At 47.3% G+C, this 20,723-nt stretch overlaps 1 protein-coding gene across 5 annotated transcripts in view; it reads right to left on the reverse strand.

The window, feature by feature from the left end:
• ANKRD12 (ankyrin repeat domain 12) overlaps positions 1-20,723 on the reverse strand; it is a 323,283-nt gene that overhangs the window by 41,708 nt on the left and 260,852 nt on the right. The gene's annotated exons all lie outside the window — the stretch shown is intronic.

Consider the following 20,723-nt stretch of genomic DNA (forward strand, 5'->3'; position numbering starts at 1 on the left):
GTTATGGTAAGAACTTACCGTTGATAACGTGATTTCTCTTATGTCCACAGGTATCCACAGGATAACATTGGGATATTGTCGAGCGACAGCGAAAATGGCACCAACACTGTCACGAGCTTTCTGGCCTCCCAGGATGCATTGGGGCCTCCACTATATAGTCCCGCCCACTGACTCAGTCAGATCAGTTCTTTCCACAGCGATTTTAGGCAGGAACATCAGGCAGAGACCTGTTTAGGCGATAAGAACACACATGCACACCCTTCCATACAAGAAGAAAAAGGTTTTAGTGATTGTCTAGATCCTCAAATCAGATGCGTCAGGGTGGGATCCCTGTGGATACCTGTGGACATAAGAGAAATTACGTTATCAACGGTAAGTTCTTACCATAACGTATATTTCTCTGGCTGGGTCCCTAGGATTATCCACAGGATAACATTGGGATTCTCAAAGCCATTAAAGTGGTGGGGACGCTCCTGATTGCACAGGAGGACCTTTCGCCCGAAGTCTGCGTCATGAGAGGCAAAAGTATCCAAGGCATAATGTCTAATGAATGTGTTTATGGAAGACCACGTGGCTGCCCTACATATCTCTTCTGCTGAAGCACCCTGTTGTGCTGCCCAAGAAGGACCTACCTTACGTGTAGAGTGTGCAGAGACATTAGCCGGAATAGGGAGATCTGCATGAGAATAAGCTTCTGATATTACCATTCGGAGCCATCTCGCTACCGTCTGTTTACTAGCAGGCCATCCCCTCCTATGGAATCCGTAGAGGATGAAGAGAGAATCTGTTTTCCTCATGGCACTAGTACGATCTATGTAGATTCTTAATACCGGACCACGTCCAGCGACGCTTCTCCCGCAGATAGTCCCGATACCTGAAAAGCTGGGACTACAATCTCTTCATTCAGGTGAAACTTTGATACCACCTTTGGAAGATAGCTAGATCTCGTTCTGAGAACTGCTCTGTCTGGAAAAAAACTTAGGAAAGGAGACTTACATGATAATGCTCCTAAATCTGATACTCTTCTGGCTGACGCCATTGCCAGTAAAAAAAGAACTTTAACTGTTAACCACTTAAGATCTGCTCTCTCAAGTGGTTCAAAGGACCCTGGAGAAATTTAAGAACTAAATTCAAATCCCAGGGAGCTGCAGGAGGAACAAATGGAGGTTGAATATGTACTACTCCTTGAAAAAACGTACGTACATCCTGTAAATCAGCAATCTTCTGCTGAAACCATACAGTTAACGCTGAAACTTGAACCCTCAAGGAAGCAACTTTCAACCCTTTATCCAATCCTGCCTGAAGGAATTCCAAAATCCTAGTTACTTTAAAAGATCTCGGCTTGCCATATTCTATGATACACACGGGCCGAAGAAGGCTTTCTTGCTCTAAGCATAGTTTGGATTACTTGTTTCGAAAAACCTTTAGCCTCTAAGATAGAGGTTTCAACAGCCACGCCGTCAAAGACAGGCGATCCAGATGACTGTGACAACAAGGACCCTGCATTAGCAGATCTGGACGTTGAGGGAGCAGTATCGGTGCTTCCACGGACATTCTCAACAGATCTATGTACCAATGCCTTCTTGGCCAAGCTGGAGCTATTAGAATGATCGCTCCTTTTGCCTGTTTTATCTTTCTCACTACTCTGGGTAACAGAGATATTGGAGGGAACAGATATGCCAGCTGAAACCTCCATTCTACTGACAGTGCGTCTACAAGGACCGCTCCTGGGTCCCTTGTTCTCGATCCGTACCTCGGAACTTTGTTGTTTAGATGAGATGCCATAAGGTCTAACTCCGGTAGACCTCATCTGTTCACCAGTGTCTGAAACACTTCTGGGTGTAGTGCCCATTCGGTTTCCTGTATGGTGTGCCGACTGAGAAAATCCGCCTCCCAGTTTAGTACACCCGGGACACATACTGCTGACAATGCTGGGAGATGGAGTTCTGCCCATTTTAGAATGGGAGTTACTTCCTCCATCAGACTCTTGCTGTGAGTTCCTCCTTGATGATTGAGGTATGCTACTGCCGTCGCATTGTCTGAGCGGATCTGGACTGGTCTTCCTTGCAGATTGTCCTTTGCCTGAACTAAAGCCAAGTAAACGGCCCTTATCTCCAACAGATTTATCGGCAGGCGACTTTCCCTTGCGGTCCATTTTCCCTGGAACCATAGGCTTCCGAGTACCGCCCCCCAGCCTTGCAGGCTGGCATCTGTTGTCAGGACTTCCCACTCTTTTATCCAAAAGGGTCTCCCCTTGTTTAAATGGTCTGCATGTAGCCACCACGCTAGAGTCCTTTTTACATTTACTGGAATCTTTATCCTCTGCTTCTTTATCATCTGATGATTTCCGTTCCATTTCGTCAGAATAAGGTGCTGCAACGGTCTGGAGTGGAATTGCGCATATTCCACCATGTCGAAGGTTGATACTATCAGACCCAACAGTCACATTGCTGCATGGACTGACATTGTCTGGGCTTGCAACGCTTCCTGAGCCATGACCTGCACCTTGACTATCTTTTTCTCTGGTAAGAGAACTTTCTGTAGGTCTGAATCCAATATGGCCCCCAAATGAACCATCCGCTGTGACGGATTCAGGGACTACTTTTCCAAATTTATGAGCCACCCGTGTCTCTGTAAACAAACTATCGTCTGTTGAAGATGGCTCAACAGTAAATCTTGCGACTGTGCTAAGATTAACAGGTCGTTGAGGTATGGGAATATTCTTATCCCTTGTTTGCGCAGACAAGCTGCCATAACCACCATGATCTTGGTAAACACCCTGGGTGCTGTAGCTAGCCCGAACGGCAGAGCTTGGAACTGGAAATGTTTCTGGAGGATGGCAAACCTGAGGTAACACTGATGTGATAGTGCTATAGGCACATGTAGGTAAGCATCCCGTACATCCAGAGATACCATGTAATCTCCCGGTTCCATAGCCAACATTATGGAGCGTAACGTCTCCATGTGGAACTTCGGGATCCATATGTAGTTGTTCAACATTTTCAGATTTAGAATTGGTCGGTATGACCCATTTGGTTTCTGGATTAGAAATAGATTGGAGTAAAACCCCTGTCCCCTTTGTGATGGAGGTACTAGGACAATCACACCTGACTGCAGTCATTTTTGGACTGCTTCTTGCAGGGCATTGGCCTTCGACTCTATACGAGACGGGCTGGTGCAAAAAAATCTTTGAGGAGGCTGCCTCCTGAATGGGAACCCATACCCCTGAGATACTACCTTCTGCACCCAAGCATCTGCTGTTGACTGTTGCCATATGTGTGCAAAAAGAAGGAGTCGGCCCCCAACCCTGGAATCCTCCAGGCGGAGGCCCGTCTCTTCAGGCTGACGGTTTCTGTTCAGGTTTGGAAGCTGGCTTTTTGCTAGCCCACTGCTTCCTACCCCTGGATTTAAACTGGGGTTGCTTAGGCTCCTCTTTAGCTTTCGCTTTGCCAACGAAATGAGCGAAATTTTAAACCCTTGGATTTAGGGTTATAAGCAGCCGGAAATCTGACCTTTTTCGATTCAGCCTCTGATTCTAGGATATCCGATAAAGGTTTTCCAAATAATATATTACCGACAAAAGGCAATACTTCCAATTCTTTCTTGGACTCCGCATCTGCCTTCCAGGTCAGTAGCCAAACTGCTCTGCGAGCGACTACTGTCAAGGCTGAAGCTTTAGAAGCAACTGTGCCTACATCAATTGCTGCTTCTTCCACATACTGGGCAGATTGTCTTAAACGGCAAAAACGATCCTCTTGCTCCCTAGTAGGAGAAAGGATGTCATTCTCTAGTTCCTCTATCCATTCGCCCATTGCCTTTGCTACCCAGGCCGAAACCATAGCAGGTCTTACCACTGCTCCTACTAGAGAAAAAATATTTTTCAACAGGCTCTCTACCCTTCTATCTGTGACATCATTCAATGAGGTAGATGACAGTAGTAAAGCAGATGTATGCACGAGTCGCAGAACATGTGCATCTACTTTTGGAGGAACTTCTCTTTTCGAACAATCCACAGCAGGAAATGGATAATAAGAATCCCATCTCTTAGGAATCTTATACTTTTTACTGGGCGCTGCCCAAGACTCATCCATCATTTCCGTCAGCTCATCTGACGCTGGGAATTCAGCTTTCACTGATTTTGTTCTTTTAAATACAGGTGCTTTTGCTTTTAACACTAGACAAATAAAAAATATTTCTGATGTGCGCAATAAATGTTACCCTAGGCAGCCGTCACACTTCGCAAAAGGGAACACCACGTCCCTAAACATGGAATGCAAGTTAAAGAATAATGGATGTGTGCATTGGCGCCCTTGTAACAAAGATAATGGCAGTACCAAATGGGTTTTATATAAAACCACAGTGCTTTATTACATAAAAACAATATACATGTAAAAGCAATATGCCAATCCCAAAACAAGATCTCACCCTCTATTGGGTTTGCGGTGGGCAGAGAGCCTCTTATTTAGAAAAAGGCAATCCGATCCCGGTGGAATATTCGTCGCACCACCGCAAACAGCTTATTCCATTCGGAGGTTTGGAGTAGGGATTCAGGCAATGCAGATCAAAAGGCAGATGTCCGTGTCGTCCAAACGACGCGTTTCGGAGAATGTTCTCCTTTTTCCAAGCTTGAAAAAGGAGAACATTCTCCGAAACGCGTCGTTTGGACGACACGGACATCTGCCTTTTGATCTGCATTGCCTGAATCCCTACTCCAAACCTCCGAATGGAATAAGCTGTTTGCGGTGGTGCGACGAATATTCCACCGGGATCGGATTGCCTTTTTCTAAATAAGAGGCTCTCTGCCCACCGCAAACCCAATAGAGGGTGAGATCTTGTTTTGGGATTGGCATATTGTTTTTACATGTATATTGTTTTTATGTAATAAAGCACTGTGGTTTTATATAAAACCCATTTGGTACTGCCATCATCTTTGTTACAAGGGCGCCAATGCACACATCCATTTTGCTTTTAACACTGTCTTAGCTGGCTCTTCTAACGAGAGAACAGCCTTTACAGCATTAATAAGTTCAGCTACATCTTCTGAACTAAAGCTCTACGACTGATCATCATACGGAGTTGAATCTATTGTTTCCTCATCATCATCCGATGTATCATCTTGTGTAGTCTGCCACACAGACGCATCTGTCTTAGTCTTACCTGCCCCTTGGTTGCTTGTAGTGGCTACTGGAACCAAACCATAGGAAGGGAGCTGCATGTATGGGTTCATAGTGTAACCTAACCCTTGAGGTGGTGCTACCGGAGCTAACCTGTCCACTATTGAAGACAGAGTCTTTGCGAACATATTCCATGGTGGCTCTGTTGGTGGTTGAACCAACTCCTGTTTTTTACATCGCTGAAAAGCGAAACAGTTTGCACACAAACCCTCATAAGTGACCAATTGATTCATTTCAATTACCCCTGACTTACAAGATAAGCATGTTAGGGCTGTAGGAGTGCTTGATAAATTCTCCTCATCACTTTTGCCGCTCACAGACATGGTATTAACCTGTTAATGACTACACAATTTGTGACTGAAAATCACCCTATATGTCAGTATATAGAGGTGAGATCAATCTGACCACAGTGCACCTGATTTGAGGGTTAGAACAGGACTGACATTACACAGAAAAGTCAACACACATACTAGAAGTCAGTCACATGTTAAAGCATTAGACATTGCCATATGAGAATACAACCTCCATAACAACTTATACATAAGTAGGAAAATTGTACTTCTGTTTTTAAACTGGTTCTTTTTTCAACATGCAGAAAACACAGTAATATACAGGTCTCATATGCAATAGGTACTAAAAATTAACAATGCATACTAAGAAGTAGAGAGAATTTCTAGTACTGTATACCCTGCCTCCATAGAGCGGGATACAGGGAGACTCACCACACTTCCATACCCAAGCAAATACACTCGTAAGACGCTGAGTGGATTCAGACGCTACTGGTGTACACTGCCGCTCTTTATAACTGATAATGGACACGGACACTCACCAACGGACACGGACGCTGAGCGACTTCCACGTGCATGCAGACGCCAAGGCCTGCGACTCGGTCTGGACGGGTTTATCTCCAGTGTACACAACCGCAGCGTCTAAGCTGCGACCGAGTACCCTCGTGGTAGCGTCTGAGCCGGAAGTGAGGTCATTTAGTTCATGAAACGAGAAACACGCAGGAACTGGCCATGAACTCGGAGGAGGGACGGCCAGGAGAGCGTATGAATCCCCCTGTTGACTTAAACTCCCAGGATCGCGGCCTCTACCTAGTCCTGGCGCCTATGATCCCCGGAGCATAGCGCTGTCGCACTCTAGATGTTTGGCGCATCAACACACTGTTTGTAGTCTCCACCAAATCAGTGTAGCTGTGTCCTGACCCCTCTAGTAAGAGGAAGTCCATAGACTCACCGTCTCCCCATGCTCCGGCCACAGCCTGGTTACGTCTGCAGGACCTGCTAGAACATCCGACACAGACGCCCATCGAGACAGCACTGATACCCGAAGGTAAGCGTTGTTGCGACCCGGTGGGGAGTTGTTGGAGCGACTCTTTCTAGAATACGTTTAAGACGCTGTTAAGATAAGTCACTCAAAAACAATATAGTAAGTCTAAAAAAATAAAATAATAAAAGCTTGAGGCTGCTCTCACAGCAGCCATGTGACCATGCGGCTTCCTGCCGCACCAAGCAAAAAACTGATCTGACTGAGTCAGTGGGTGGGACTATATAGTGGAGGCCCCAATGCATCTTGGGAGGTCAGAAAGCTCGTGACCGTGTTGGTGCCATTTTCGCTGTCGCTCGACAATATCCCAATGTTATCCTGTGGATAATCCTGTGGACCCAGCCAGAGAAATACAAATACTGCAATTCCCATTGGTCATTGTACGCTAGCATTTTGTCGCTACTTGTTATTTTTTGCGATGCAAATTTTGTTGCAATGACAAGGTGTGCCAAGAGGGGCTAATTGGAGCTCTCAGGTAAAAGGTGTAGGAGGACACATCTGTACATAATTTCAAAAAAAATAAGAATTTACTTACCGATAATTCTATTTCTCGTAGTCCGTAGTATATGCTGGGGACTCCGTCAGGACCATGGGGTTTAGCGGCTCCGCAGGAGACAGGGCACAATAATAAAAGCTTTAGGATCAGGTGGTGTGCACTGGCTCCTCCCCCTATGACCCTCCTCCAAGCCTCAGTTAGGATACTGTGCCCGGATGAGCGTGCATAATAAGGAAGGATATTGAATCCCGGGTAAGACTCATACCAGCCACACCAATCACACCTTACAACCTGTGATCTGAACCCAGTTAACAGTATGATAACAACGAAGGAGCCTCTGAAAAGATGGCTCACAACAAGAATAACCCGATTTTTGTAACAATAACTATGTACAAGTATTGCAGACAATCCGCACTTGGGATGGGCGCCCAGCATCCACTACGGACTAGGAGAAATAGAATTATCGGTAAGTAAATTCTTATTTTCTCTAACGTCCTAAGTGGATGCTGGGGACTCCGTCAGGACCATGGGGATTATACCAAAGCTCCCAAACGGGCGGGAGAGTGCGGATGACTCTGCAGCACCGAATGAGAGAACTCCAGGTCCTCCTCAGTCAGGGTGTGCCCCTGACCAAGTAGCAGCTCGGCAAAGTTGTAAAGCCGAGACCCCTCGGGCAGCCGCCCAAGATGAGCCCACTTCCTTGTGGAATGGGCTTTTACTGATTTTGGCTGTGGCAAGCCTGCCACAGAATGTGCAAGCTGAATTGTACTACAAATCCAGCGAGCAATCGTCTGCTTAGAAGCAGGAACACCCATCTTGTTGGGTGCATACAGGCTAAACAGCGAGTCAGATTTTCTGACTCCAGTCGTCCTGGAAACATATATTTTCAGGGCCCTGACAACGTCAAGTAACTTGGAGTCCTCCAAGTCCCTAGTAGCCGCAGGTACCACAATAGGTTGGTTCATGTGAAAAACAGAAAACACCTTAAGGAGAAATTGAGGACGAGTCCTCAATTCTGCCCCGTCAGAATGAAAAATTAAGTAAGGGCTTTTATATGATAAAGCCGCCCATTCTGACACACGCCTGGCTGAAGCCAGGGCTAATAGAATCTTCACCTTCCATGTGAAATATTTTAATTCCACAGTGGTGAGTGGATCAAACCAATGTGACTTTAGGAAACTCAAAACAACATTGAGATCCCAAGGTGCCACTGGGGGCACAAAAGGAGGCTGTATATGCAGTACCCCTTTTTCAAACGTCTGAACTTCAGGCACTAAAGCCAGTTCTTTCTGGAAGAAATTCGACAGGGTCGAAATTTGAACCTTAATGGACCCTAATTTTAGGCCCATAGACAGTCCTGTTTTCAGGAAATGTAGGAAACGACCCAGTTGGAATTCCTCTGTAGGGACCTTCTTGGCCTCACACCACGCAACATATTTTCGCCAAATGCGGTGAAAATGTTTTGCGGTTACATCCTTCCTGGCTTCGACCAGGGTAGGGATGACTTCATCTGGAATGCCCTTTCAGGATCCGGCGTTCAACTGCCATGCCGTCAAACGCAGCCGCGGTAAGTCTTGGAACAGACAAGGCCCCTGCTGGAGCAGGTCCTCTCTTAAAGGTAGAGGCCACGGTTTTTCCGTGAGCATCTCTTGAAGTTCCGGGTACCAAGTCCTTCTTGACCCATCCGGAACCACGAGTATCGTTCTTACTCATCTCCTTCTTATGATTCTCAGTACTTTTGGTATGAGATGCATAGGAGGGAACACATACCCTGACTGGTACACCCACAGTGTTACCAGAGCGTCCACCGCTATTGCCTGAGGGTCCCTTGACCTGGCGCAATATCTGTCTAGTTTTTTGTTCAGGCGGGACGCCATCATGTCCACCTTTGGTTTTTCCCAACGGTTTACAATCATGTGGAAGACTTCCCGCTGAAGTCCCCACTCTCCCGGGTGGAGGTTATGCCTGCTGAGGAAGTCTGCTTCCCAGTTTTCCACTCCCGGAATTAACACTGCTGAGAGTGTTATCACATGATTTTTCGCCCAGCGAAGAATCCTTGCAGTTTCTGCCATTTCCCTCCTGCTTCATGTGCCGCCCTGTCTGTTTACGTGGGCGACTGCCGTGATGTTGTCCCACTGGATCAATACCGGCTGACCTTGAAGCAGAGGTCTTGCTAAGCTTAGAGCCTTGTAAATTGCCCTTAGCTCCAGTATATTTATGTGGAGAGAAGTCTCCAGACTTGATCACACTCCCTGGAAATTTTTTCCTTGTGTGACTGCTCCCCAGCCACTCAGGCTGGCATCCGTGGTCACCAGGACCCAGTCCTGAATGTCGAATCTGCGGCCCTTTCATAGATGAGCACTCTGCAGCCACCGCAGAAGAAAACACTCTTGTCCTTGGAGACAGGGTTATCCGCTGATGCATCTGAAGATGCGATCCGGACCATTTTCCCAGCAGATTCCACTGAAAGGTTCTTGCGTGAAATCTACCGAATGGGATCGCTTTGTAAGAAACCACCATTTTTCACAGGACCCTTGTGCAATGATGCACTGATACTTTTCCTGGTTTTAGGAGGTTCCTGACTAGCTCGGATAACTCCCTGGCCTTCTTCTCCGGGAGAAAACATCCTTTTCTGGACTGTGTCCAGAATCATTCCTAGGAACATTAGACGTGTCATCGGAAAAAGCTGCGATTTTGGAATATTTAGAATCCACTCGTGCTGTCGTAGAACTACTTGAGATAGTGCTACTCCGACCGCCAACTGTTCTCTGGACCTTGCCCTTATCAGGAAAGCGTCCATATTTCTTTTAGGAAGAATCATCATTTCGGCCATTACCATGGTAAAGACCCGGGGTGCCGTGGACAATCCAAACGGCAGCGTCTGAACTGATAGTGACAGTTCTGTACCACGAACCTGAGATACCCTTGGTGAGAAGGGCAAAATTTGGACATGTAGGTAAGCGTCCCTGATATCCAGTGACACCATATCGTCCTGGTTCGCTATCACTGCTCTGAGTGACTCCATCTTGATTTGAACCCTTGTATGTAATTGTTCAAATCTTTTAGATCTCACCGAGCCTTTGGCTTCAGTACCACAATATAGTGTGGAATAATACCCCTTCCCTTGTTGTAGGAGGGGTACTTTGATTATCACCTGCTGGGAATACAGCCTGTGAATTTTTTCCCAATACTGCCTCCCTGTCGGAGGGAGACGTTGGTAAAGCAGACTTCAGGAACTTGTGAGGGGAAGACGTCTCGAATTTCCAATGTACACCTGGGATACTACGTGTAGGATCCAGGAGTCCACTTGCGAGTGAGCCCACTGCGTGCTGAAACTCTTGAGATGACCCCCCACCGCACCTGAGTCCGCTTGTATGGCCCCAGCGTCATGCTGCGGACTTGGCAGAAGCTGTGGAGGACTTCTGTTCCTGGGAATGGGCTGCCTGCTGCAGTCTTCTTCCCTTTCCTCTAACCCTGGGCAGATATGACTGGCCTTTTGCCCGCCTGCCTTTATGGGTACGAAAGGACTGAGACTGAAAAGACTGTGTCCTTTTCTGCTGAGATGTGACTTGGGGTAACAAAAGTGGATTTTCCAGCTGTTGCCATGGCCACCAGGTCCGATGGACCGCCCCTTTATACGGCAATACTTCCATGTGCCGTCTGGAATCTGCATCACCTGACCACTGTCGTGTCTATAAACATCGTCTGGCAGATATGGACATCACATCTACTCTTGATGCCAGAATGCAAATATCCCTCTGCGCATCTCGCATATATAGAAATGCATCCTTAAAATGCTCTATAGTCAATAAAATATTGTTCCTGTCAAGGGTATCAATATTTTCAGTCAGGAAATCCGACCAAGCCCCCCCAGCGCTGCACATCCAGGCTGAGGCGATTGCTGGTCGTAGTATAACACCAGTATGTGTGTATATACTTTTTAGGATATTTTTCAGCTTCCTATCAGCTGGCTCCTTGAGGGCGGCCGTATCTGGAGACGGTAACGCCACTTGTTTTTATAAGCGTGTGAGCGCCTTATCCACCCTAAGGTGTGTTTCCCAACTCGCCCTCACTTCTGGCGGGAAAGGGTATACCTCCAATAATTTTCTATCGGAGGAAACCCACGTATCATCACACACTTTAATTTATCTGATTCAGGAAAAACTACAAGTAGATTATTCCCACCCTACATAATACCCTTATTTGTGGTACTTGTAGTATCAGAAATATGTAACACCTCCTTCATTGCCCTTAACATGTAACGTGTGGCCCTAAAGGAAAATACGTTTGTTTCTTCACCGTCGACACTGAAGTCAGTGTCCGTGTCTGTGTCGACCAACTGAGGTAAATGGGCGTTTTTACAAGCCCCTGACGGTGTCTGAGACGCCTGGACAGGTACTAATTTGTTTGCCGGCCGTCTCATGTCGTCAACCGACCTTGCATCGTGTTGACATTATCACGTAATTCCTAAATAAGCCATCCATTCCGGTGTCGACTCCCTAGAGAGTGACATCACCAATACAGGCAATTTGCTCCGCCTCCTCACCAACATCGTCCTCCTACATGTCGACACACACGTACCGACACACAGCACACACACAGGGAATGCTCTGATAGAGGACAGGACCCCACTAGCCCTTTGGGGAGACAGAGGGAGAGTTTGCCAGCACACACCAAAAACGCTATAATTATACAGGGACAACCCCTTATACAAGTGTTTTCCCTTATAGCATTTTCACATATGTAATCATATCGCCAAATAAGTGCCCCCCCTCTCTGTTTTAACCCTGTTTCTGTAGTGCAGTGCAGGGGAGAGCCTGGGAGCCTTCCTCACAGCAGAGCTGAGCAGGAAAATGGCGCCGTGTGCTGAGGAGAATAGGCCCCGCCCCCTAAAACGGCGGGCTCTTCTCCCGGAGTTTGTGAGATCTGGCAGGGGTTAAATACATCCATATAGCCTCAAGGGCTATATGTGATGTATTTTAGCCATAAAAAAGGTATAATACATTGCTGCCCAGGGCGCCCCCCCCCAGCGCCGTGCACCCTCAGTGACCGCTGGTATGAAGTGTGCTGACAACAATGGCGCACAGCTGCAGTGCTGTGCGCTACCTTATGAAGACTGAAAGTCTTCTGCCGCCTGTTTCTGGACCTCTGGACCTCTTCAACTTCGGCATCTGCAAGGGGGGTCGGCGGCACGGCTCCGGGACGAACCCCAGGGTGAGACCTGTGTTCCGACTCCCTCTGGAGCTAATGGTGTCCAGTAGCCTAAGAAGCAAATCCATCCTGCACGCAGGTGAGTTTACTTCTCTCCCCTAAGTCCCTCGTAGCAGTGAGCCTGTTGCCAGCAGGACTCACTGAAAATAAAAAACCTAACTTAAACTTTTATTCTAAGCAGCTCAGGAGAGCCACCTAGATTGCACCCTTCTCGGCCGGGCACAAAAATCTAACTGAGGCTTGGAGGAGGGTCATAGGGGGAGGAGCCAGTGCACACCACCTGATCCTAAAGCTTTTATTATTGTGCCCTGTCTCCTGCGGAGCCGCTAAACCCCATGGTCCTGACGGAGTCCCCAGCATCCACTTAGGACGTTAGAGAAATATATTAATCTAACAAGTTATTCTCATCCACACAACATCTATGAAACATAACTTTACGGTTTAGACAGGATAATTCTATTATATTATAACAGAACTACATCCTTTCCTATTATTAAACAGTGTTACCCTATTACAGCCCGAGATTTTAGGATTTCTTCTTATTTTTAAAAGAGTGAGGGATAGGGTGACAAAGCGTAAGACTCTTTGTAGCTGTTGAAACTACCCAAAGAACCTAGAATACAATAACGATTTAGGATAACAGTTGGATCCCGAGTTAAACGATTTACATATTCTATTGTGCAATAAACGAGTTATATATTTCTCTAACGTCCTAGAGGATGCTGGGGACTCCGTAAGGACCATGGGGAGAGACGGGCTCCGCAGGAGACATGGACACTTTAAGAAATAATTTAGTTCCTGGTGTGCACTGGCTCCTCCCTCTCTGCCCCTCCTCCAGACCTCAGTATGATTCTGTGCCCAGAGGAGCTGGGTGCTTTTCAGTGAGCTCTCCTGAGTTTGCTGATAGAAAGTTTTTTTGTTAGGTTTTTTATTTTCAGGGAGCTCTGCTGGCAACAGACTCCCTGCATCGTGGGACTGAGGGGAGAGAAGCAGCCCTACTCTCTGAAGCTAGGTCCTGCTTCTTAGGCTACTGGACACTATTAGCTCCAGAGGGATCGGTACGCAGGATCTCACCCTCGCCGTCCGTCCCAGAGCCGCGCCGCCGTCCCCCTCGCAGAGCCGGAAGACTGAAGCCGGGTGAGTATGAGAAGCAAGAAGACTTCACAGGCGGCAGAAGACTTCGTGATCTTTACTGGAGGTAACGCACAGCACTGCAGCTGTGCGCCATTGCTCCACACACCTACACATACTCCGGTCACTGTTCGGGTGCAGGGCGCAGCGCCCTGGGCAGCATTTGGGACCTCATTCTGGCAAATGAACACATATATACAGCTGGGCACTGTATATATGTAGGAGCCCCCGCCAAAGAAATACAATTTAAGCGGGGCAGAAGCCCACCGCCGAGGGGGCGGGGCTTCTCCCTCAGCACTCACCAGCGCCATTTTTTCTTCACAGCACGCTGAGAGGAAGCTCCCCAGGCTCTCCCCTGCTGATACACGGTAGAAGAGGGTTGAAAAGAGAGGGGGGGGGGGAGAAATAATTAGGCGCAAAAAAGTATATAAACAGCAGCTACTGGGTTAACATTAAGTTACTGTGTTATTCCTGGGTTATATAGCGCTGGGGTGTGTGCTGGCATACTCTCTCTCTGTCTCTCCAAAGGGCCTCGTGGGGGAACGGTCTTCAGAAAGTACATTCCCTGTGTGAGTAGTGTGTCGGTACGCTTGTGTCAACATGTCTGCTGTGGAAGGCTATGTGGGAGAGGAGCGGGAGTAAATGAATGTGGTGTCTCCGCCGACGGCGCCGACACCTGATTGGATGGATATGTGGAAGGTTTTAAATGATAAAGTAAATTCCTTGCATAAAAGATTAGACAAGGCTGATGCATTGGGACAGGCAGGGTCTCAACCCTTGCCTGATCCTATGTCGCAGAGACCGTCGGGGTCTCATAAGCGCCCACTATCCCAAATTGTTGACACAGATACCGATATGGATTCTGACTCCAGTGTCGATTACGATGATGCAAAGTTACAGCCAAAGTTGGCTAAATCACTCCGTAATATGATTATAGCAATTAAGGAAGTTTTGCACATCACAGAGGAAACCCCTGTCCCTGACACAAGGGTTTATATGTATAAGGGAAAGAAACCTGAGGTAACTTTTCCCCCCTCACACGAACTGAATGAGTTATGTGAAAAAGCTTGGGAATCTCCAGATAAAAAACTGCAGATTTCCAAACGGATTCTTATGGCGTATCCTTTCCCGCCATCGGACAGGTTACGATGGGAATCCTCCCCTAGGGTGGACAAAGCTTTAACACGCTTATCCAAAAAGGTAGCCCTGCCGTCCCAGGATACGGCTACCCTCAAGGATGCTGCTGATCGCAAACAGGAGGGTACCCTGAAGTCCATTTATACACATTCAGGTACCTTGCTCAGACCGGCAATCGCGTCGGCCTGGGTGTGTAGTGCAGTAGCGGCATGGACTGATACCTTATCAGAGGAGTTTGATATCCTAGATAGGGATACTGTTTTATTGACCCTGGGGCATATTAAAGACGCTGTCCTTTATATGAGAGATGCTCAAAGAGACATTAGTCTGCTGGGTTCTAGAATAAACGCTATGTCGATTTCTGCCAGAAGGGTCCTGTGGACTCGGCAATGGACAGGTGATGCAGACTCTAAACGACATATGGAGGTTTTACCTTACAGGGGTGAGGAATTGTTCGGTGAAGGTCTCTCGGACCTGGTCTCCACAGCTACGGCTGGAAAGTCAAATTTTTTGCCTTATGTTCCCTCACAGCCTAAGAGAGCACCGCATTATCAAATGCAGTCCTTTCGTTCACAAAGAAACAAGAAAGTCCGAGGTGCGTCCTTCTTGCCAGAGGGAGAGGCAGAGGAAAGAAGCTGCACAATACAGCTAGTTCCCAGGAACAGAAGTCCTCACCGGCCTCTGCAAAATCCACCGCATGATACTGGGGCTCCACTGGCGGAGTCAGGGCCAGTGGGGGCGAGTCTTCGGAATTTCAGCCACATGTGGGTTCACTCCCAGGTGGATCCCTGGGCAATAGAAATTGTGTCTCAGGGTTACAAGCTGGAATTCGAAGAGGTGCCTCCTCGCCGGTTTTTCAAATCGGCCCTACCGTCTTCCCCCCTAGAGAGGGAGATAGTGTTAAATGCAATACAAAAATTGTATCTTCAGCAGGTGGCGGTTGAGGTTCCCCTCCTTCAACAGGGAAGGGGTTATTATTCAACCATGTTTGTGGTTCCGAAACCGGACGGTTCGGTCAGACTCATATTGAATTTAAAATCTCTGAACCTATACTTGAATAGGTTCAAGTTCAAGATGGAATCGCTAAGAGCGGTCATCGCCAGCCTGGAAGGGGGGATTTTATGGTGTCACTGGACATAAAGGATGCATACCTTCATGTCCACATTTATCCACCTCATCAGGCGTACCTAAGATTTGCGGTACAGGACTGTCATTACCAATTTCAGACGTTGCCGTTTTGTCTCTCAACGGCTCCGAGGATTTTCACGAAGGTAATGGCGGAAATGATGGTGCTCCTGCGCAAGCAGGGTGTCACAATTATCCCGTACTTGGACGATCTCCTCATAAAAGCGAGATCAAGAGAGCAGTTGCTGAACAGCGTATCTCTTTCACTGAAAGTGTTACAACAACTTGGCTGGATTCTCAATATCCCAAAGTCGCAGTTCGTTCCTACGACTCGTCTGCCTTTCTTGGGTATGATTCTGGACACGACCCAGAAAAGGGTTTATCTTCCGATAGAAAAATCCCAGGAACTTATGACTCTGGTCAGGAACCTTTTGAAATCAAGACAGGTGTCCGTGCATCATTGCACTCGAGTCCTGGGAAAGATGGTGGCCTCATACGAGGCCATTCCCTTTGGCAGGTTCCATACGAGGACTTTCCAATGGGATCTGTTGGACAAGAGGTCCGGATCACATCTACAGATGCATCGGTTGATCACCCTGTCCCCCAGGGACAGGGTGTCGCTCCTGTGGTGGCTGCAGAGTGCTCACCTTCTCGAGGGCCGCAGATTCGGCATTCAGGATTGGATCCTGGTAACCACGGATGCAAGCCTCCGAGGTTGGGGACCAGTCACACAGGGAAGAAATTTCCAGGGTCTTTGGTCAAGTCAAGAGACTTGTCTGCACATCAACATCCTGGAACTAAGGACCATATACAACGCCCTACGTCAAGCGGAGGCCTTACTTCGCGACCAACCAGTTCTGATCCAGTCAGACAACATCACCGCAGTGGCTCATGTAAACCGCCAAGGCGGCACAAGGAGCAGAGCGGCAATGGCGGAAGCTACCAGGATTCTTCGCTGGGCGGAGAATCATGTAAGCGCACTGTCAGCAGTGTTCATTCCGGGAGTGGACAACTGGGAAGCAGACTTCCTCAGCAGACACGACCTACACCCGGGAGAGTGGGGACTTCATCCAGAAGTCTTCGCACAGATTGTGAGTCGGTGGGAACTGCCACAGATAGACATGATGGCGTCCCGCCTCAACAAAAAGCTACAGAGGTATTGCGCCAGGTCCAGAGACCCTCAGGCAGTAGCGGTAGATGCCCTCGTGACACCGTGGGTGTTCCGGTCCATCTATGTATTTCCTCCTCTTCCTCTCATACCCAAGGTGTTGAGAATAGTAAGAAGAAAAGGAGTGAGAACAATCCTCGTTGTTCCAGATTGGCCACGACGGACCTGGTATCCAGATCTGCAGGAAATGCTCACGGAAGATCCGTGGCCTCTTCCTCTAAGGCAGGACCTGTTGCAACAGGGACCCTGTCTGTTCCAAGACTTACCGCGGTTGCGTTTGACCGCATGGCGGTTGAACGCCGGATCCTAGCGGAAAAAGGTATTCCGGTTGAGGTTATCCCTACGCTGATAAAGGCTAGGAAGGAAGTAACAGCAAAACATTATCACCGTATATGGCGAAGATATGTTTCTTGGTGTGAGGCCAGGGATGCTCCTACGGAAGAATTCCATCTGGGCCGTTTCCTTCACTTCCTACAAACTGGAGTGGATTTGGGCCTTAAATTAGGCTCCATTAAGGTCCAGATTTCGGCCCTATCCATTTTCTTTCAAAAAGAATTGGCTTCTCTCCCAGAAGTTCAGACGTTTGTTAAGGGAGTACTGCATATTCAGCCTCCGTTTGTGCCTTGGGACCTTAATGTGGTCTTGGACTTCCTAAAGTCACACTGGTTTGAACCACTGAAAACGGTGGAGTTGAAATATCTCACTTGGAAGGTGGTCATGTTATTAGCCCTAGCTTCGGCTAGGCGAGTGTCGGAATTAGCGGCTTTATCACATAAAAGCCCCTATCTGGTTTTCCATATGGATAGAGCGGAATTGCGGACACGTCCTCAGTTCCTGCCAAAAGTGGTTTCATCCTTTCATATGAACCAACCTATTGTGGTGCCTGTGGCTACACGGGATTTAGAGGATTCCGAGTCCCTTGATGTGGTCAGGGCTTTGAAGATTTATGTAGCCAGGACGGCTAGAGTCCGAAAAACAGAAGCACTGTTTGTTCTGTATGCAGCCAACAAGCTTGGCGGCCCTGCTTCAAAGCAGACCCTGGCTCGCTGGCTCTGTAACACGATTCAGCAAGCGCATTCTACGGCTGGTTTGCCGTTACCAAAATCGGTCAAGGCCCATTCCACTAGGAAAGTGGGCTCTTCTTGGGCGGCTGCCCGAGGGGTCTCGGCACTACAGCTGTGTCGAGCTGCTACTTGGTCGGGTACAAACACCTTTGCAAAATTCTATAAGTTTGATACCCTGGCTGAGGAGGACCTCATGTTTGCTCAATCGGTGCTGCAGAGTCATCCGCACTCTCCCGCCCGTTTGGGAGCTTTGGTATAATCCCCATGGTCCTTACGGAGTCCCCAGCATCCTCTAGGACGTTAGAAAAAATAACAGATTTTACTTACCGGTAAATCTATTTCTCGTAGTCCGTAGAGGATGCTGGGCGATCGTCCCAAGTGCGGACTTCTTTTGCAATACTTGTATATAGTTATTGCTTCAATAAGGGTTACGTTATTGTTGCATCGGGCGTGAAATGGTGCCATGTTATTGTCATACTGTTTACTGGATTGTTATCACAAGTTATACGGTGTGATTGGTGTGGCTGGTATGAATCTTGCCCTTGGATTAACAAAAATCCTTTCCTCGTACTGTCCATCTCCTCTGGGCACAGTTCTCTAACTGAGGTCTGGAGGAGGGGCAGAGAGGGAGGAGCCAGTGCACACCAGGAACTAAATTCTTTCTTAAAGTGTCCATGTCTCATGCGGAGCCCGTCTCTCCCCATGGTCCTTACGGAGTCCCCAGCATCCTCTACGGACTACGAGAAATAGATTAACCGGTAAGCAAAATCTTATTTTCATGGAGGAAGAGCCTAAGTATTGCTATTACAGAAGGTTGGACAGTTTTTTTTTCCCATGTGCAAGTAATTTGCAACAGCACTGCAGGTTTGACAATGAGCTTATCAGACTATGTGATAGGGTGGGACAGGAGCGAAACTAGAGCTGCGGTAATTGAAAGATCAGATTCAGTACAGATGGAGCCTCCCTCATCGTTGCCGTTTCTCCGGCTAAACGGAGGATTAGTCATGTCTAAGCAATAGCTCAGGTTGTTCAGTTGTTGCACGGACAGGTGCGTTGAGGCATGACTACATACGCAGCATGCAATACACATCTTCACCACTGGGTAGCTAAAGCTCCACTAATCCAGTACTGTGAAGCGAATAGTGGGCGATTGATCTACAAGCTCTGGCAAATGGTCAGTGACTGTAATGTTACTGTATACTGTACACAGAACAATGACAGAGTCAATTTAAAAAAACAAACCAATAAATCAATCAATAAAATGAGTGTATACAGACGCAAGCGAATATGTTAAAGCAATGGTCCATTGACGTTAAGTTTATGTGAGCGTCCAAGTACAGTAGACTAATCGATAAATAAAAAGTGTATACATGCACAAACTAATGTGTTAAAGCAATGTAGGCATACAGTGCTGTATGTGAGCATCCAAGTCCCGTAGCCAATACAGCAAAACCCATGGGAAGTGATCACTGCTTACATTTACACATGAGGTTGTGTCTCTATCACTAGGCGTTGTGGCCTAGTGGTGAAGTGTCCCGCACCCCATGCTCAGAGTCCTGGGTTCGATTCCATTTTTTTTTCTTCTTGACACTTCATTAATTTTTATTTTTTATAACTTTCATATATTTAAGAACCTTACATTCAATAGAATTATGCACAAAGGAAAAGACCTGTTTCCATAACTAACTGTCGGGGTGTCTGACTTGCAAATCCGTAGCATAGTACTGTACTGTTTAATGTACATTCACTCTGGCCCTATCTAGTCCTTTCCCCCAACCAAACTGACTGTAGTATCAGCCCTTCATTTACATAATGTGTTGGCAATTTATTGACTGCAAACTGACCTCTCTGAAACGATCAGTCTCTCAGGGGAGGGGGAAGGGTAAGGGGGGAGGTGGTGAGTTCAGAGACTGTCGAAAATATTAATTCTCTGTTGGGACCCCCAAAAAACAAACCAAAAAATCAATAAATAAAAATAGTGTATACAGACGCAAACAAACGTGTTAAAAGCAATGGTCCACCGACGTTAGATTTGTGTGAGCTATAAATTTCAATTGGGCTTAAAGATTAATATCTCCGGTTCTGGGGGTCCAATCGACTCAGAACCGGGTTGGGATGGAAGGGGAGACGATTAGCTACCAGAGGATACCAACCTCAGGTTTCTGTGACCCCCACAAGGCTAACTGCAAGCATCCATGATGGGTATGAATTATAGTCTATGGGAAAATGGGTCCACTTTGCAACCTAATCTCTCCGGTTCCGAGTGTCCCAGAGACTCGAGACCGGTACCATACGAAAGAGGAGACTCTTGGCTTTTGGAGCACACCACTAGCAGGCCACTAGTTTATGTGTCACCGCAAAGGGAAACGGCAAGCAACCGTGTGTCGGGTTCCCTCCAATTGTCCACCCAGCTTGCACGGGGTGCAGGGTTTCTGGCTAGATATAAAATACTGTACATAGACGCTAAGCACAGTGTCTTGGCATCCAGGAACTTAGGGAGGAGCTTTTCTCTCTCCCCATTATACTAATAAAGAGAACACTTACCGCTGTAGCCTTTAGTGCATCTCTGTAAAGTATTTTCTATTTGAGTACTAAGTAGCACGAACAGATTGTAACGTACTCTGCTCTAAAGCCTGATCGGGACTAACGCCATAGAAAGTATAGATGAGCGAGGCTCTATCTGTATGTCAATCTCAAGATTCCCAACATACAGTATGTGTAAAAAGGAAACGCTGAGGCCACAGTTCATCCAGCACCTATGGGAAACCCTGTACCATTTAGTATATGCCTTGTTTTCTTACATTGCTGTATTGATGGAAGATTTAGCAGCAGGAAAACGTCTATGTACATATTTGCCACTTTTAACATTGCTACAAACAGGCTACTAA

Source organism: Pseudophryne corroboree, chromosome 5, assembly GCF_028390025.1.
Source record: "Pseudophryne corroboree isolate aPseCor3 chromosome 5, aPseCor3.hap2, whole genome shotgun sequence".
In the NCBI taxonomy this organism is placed as follows: domain Eukaryota; kingdom Metazoa; phylum Chordata; class Amphibia; order Anura; family Myobatrachidae; genus Pseudophryne; species Pseudophryne corroboree.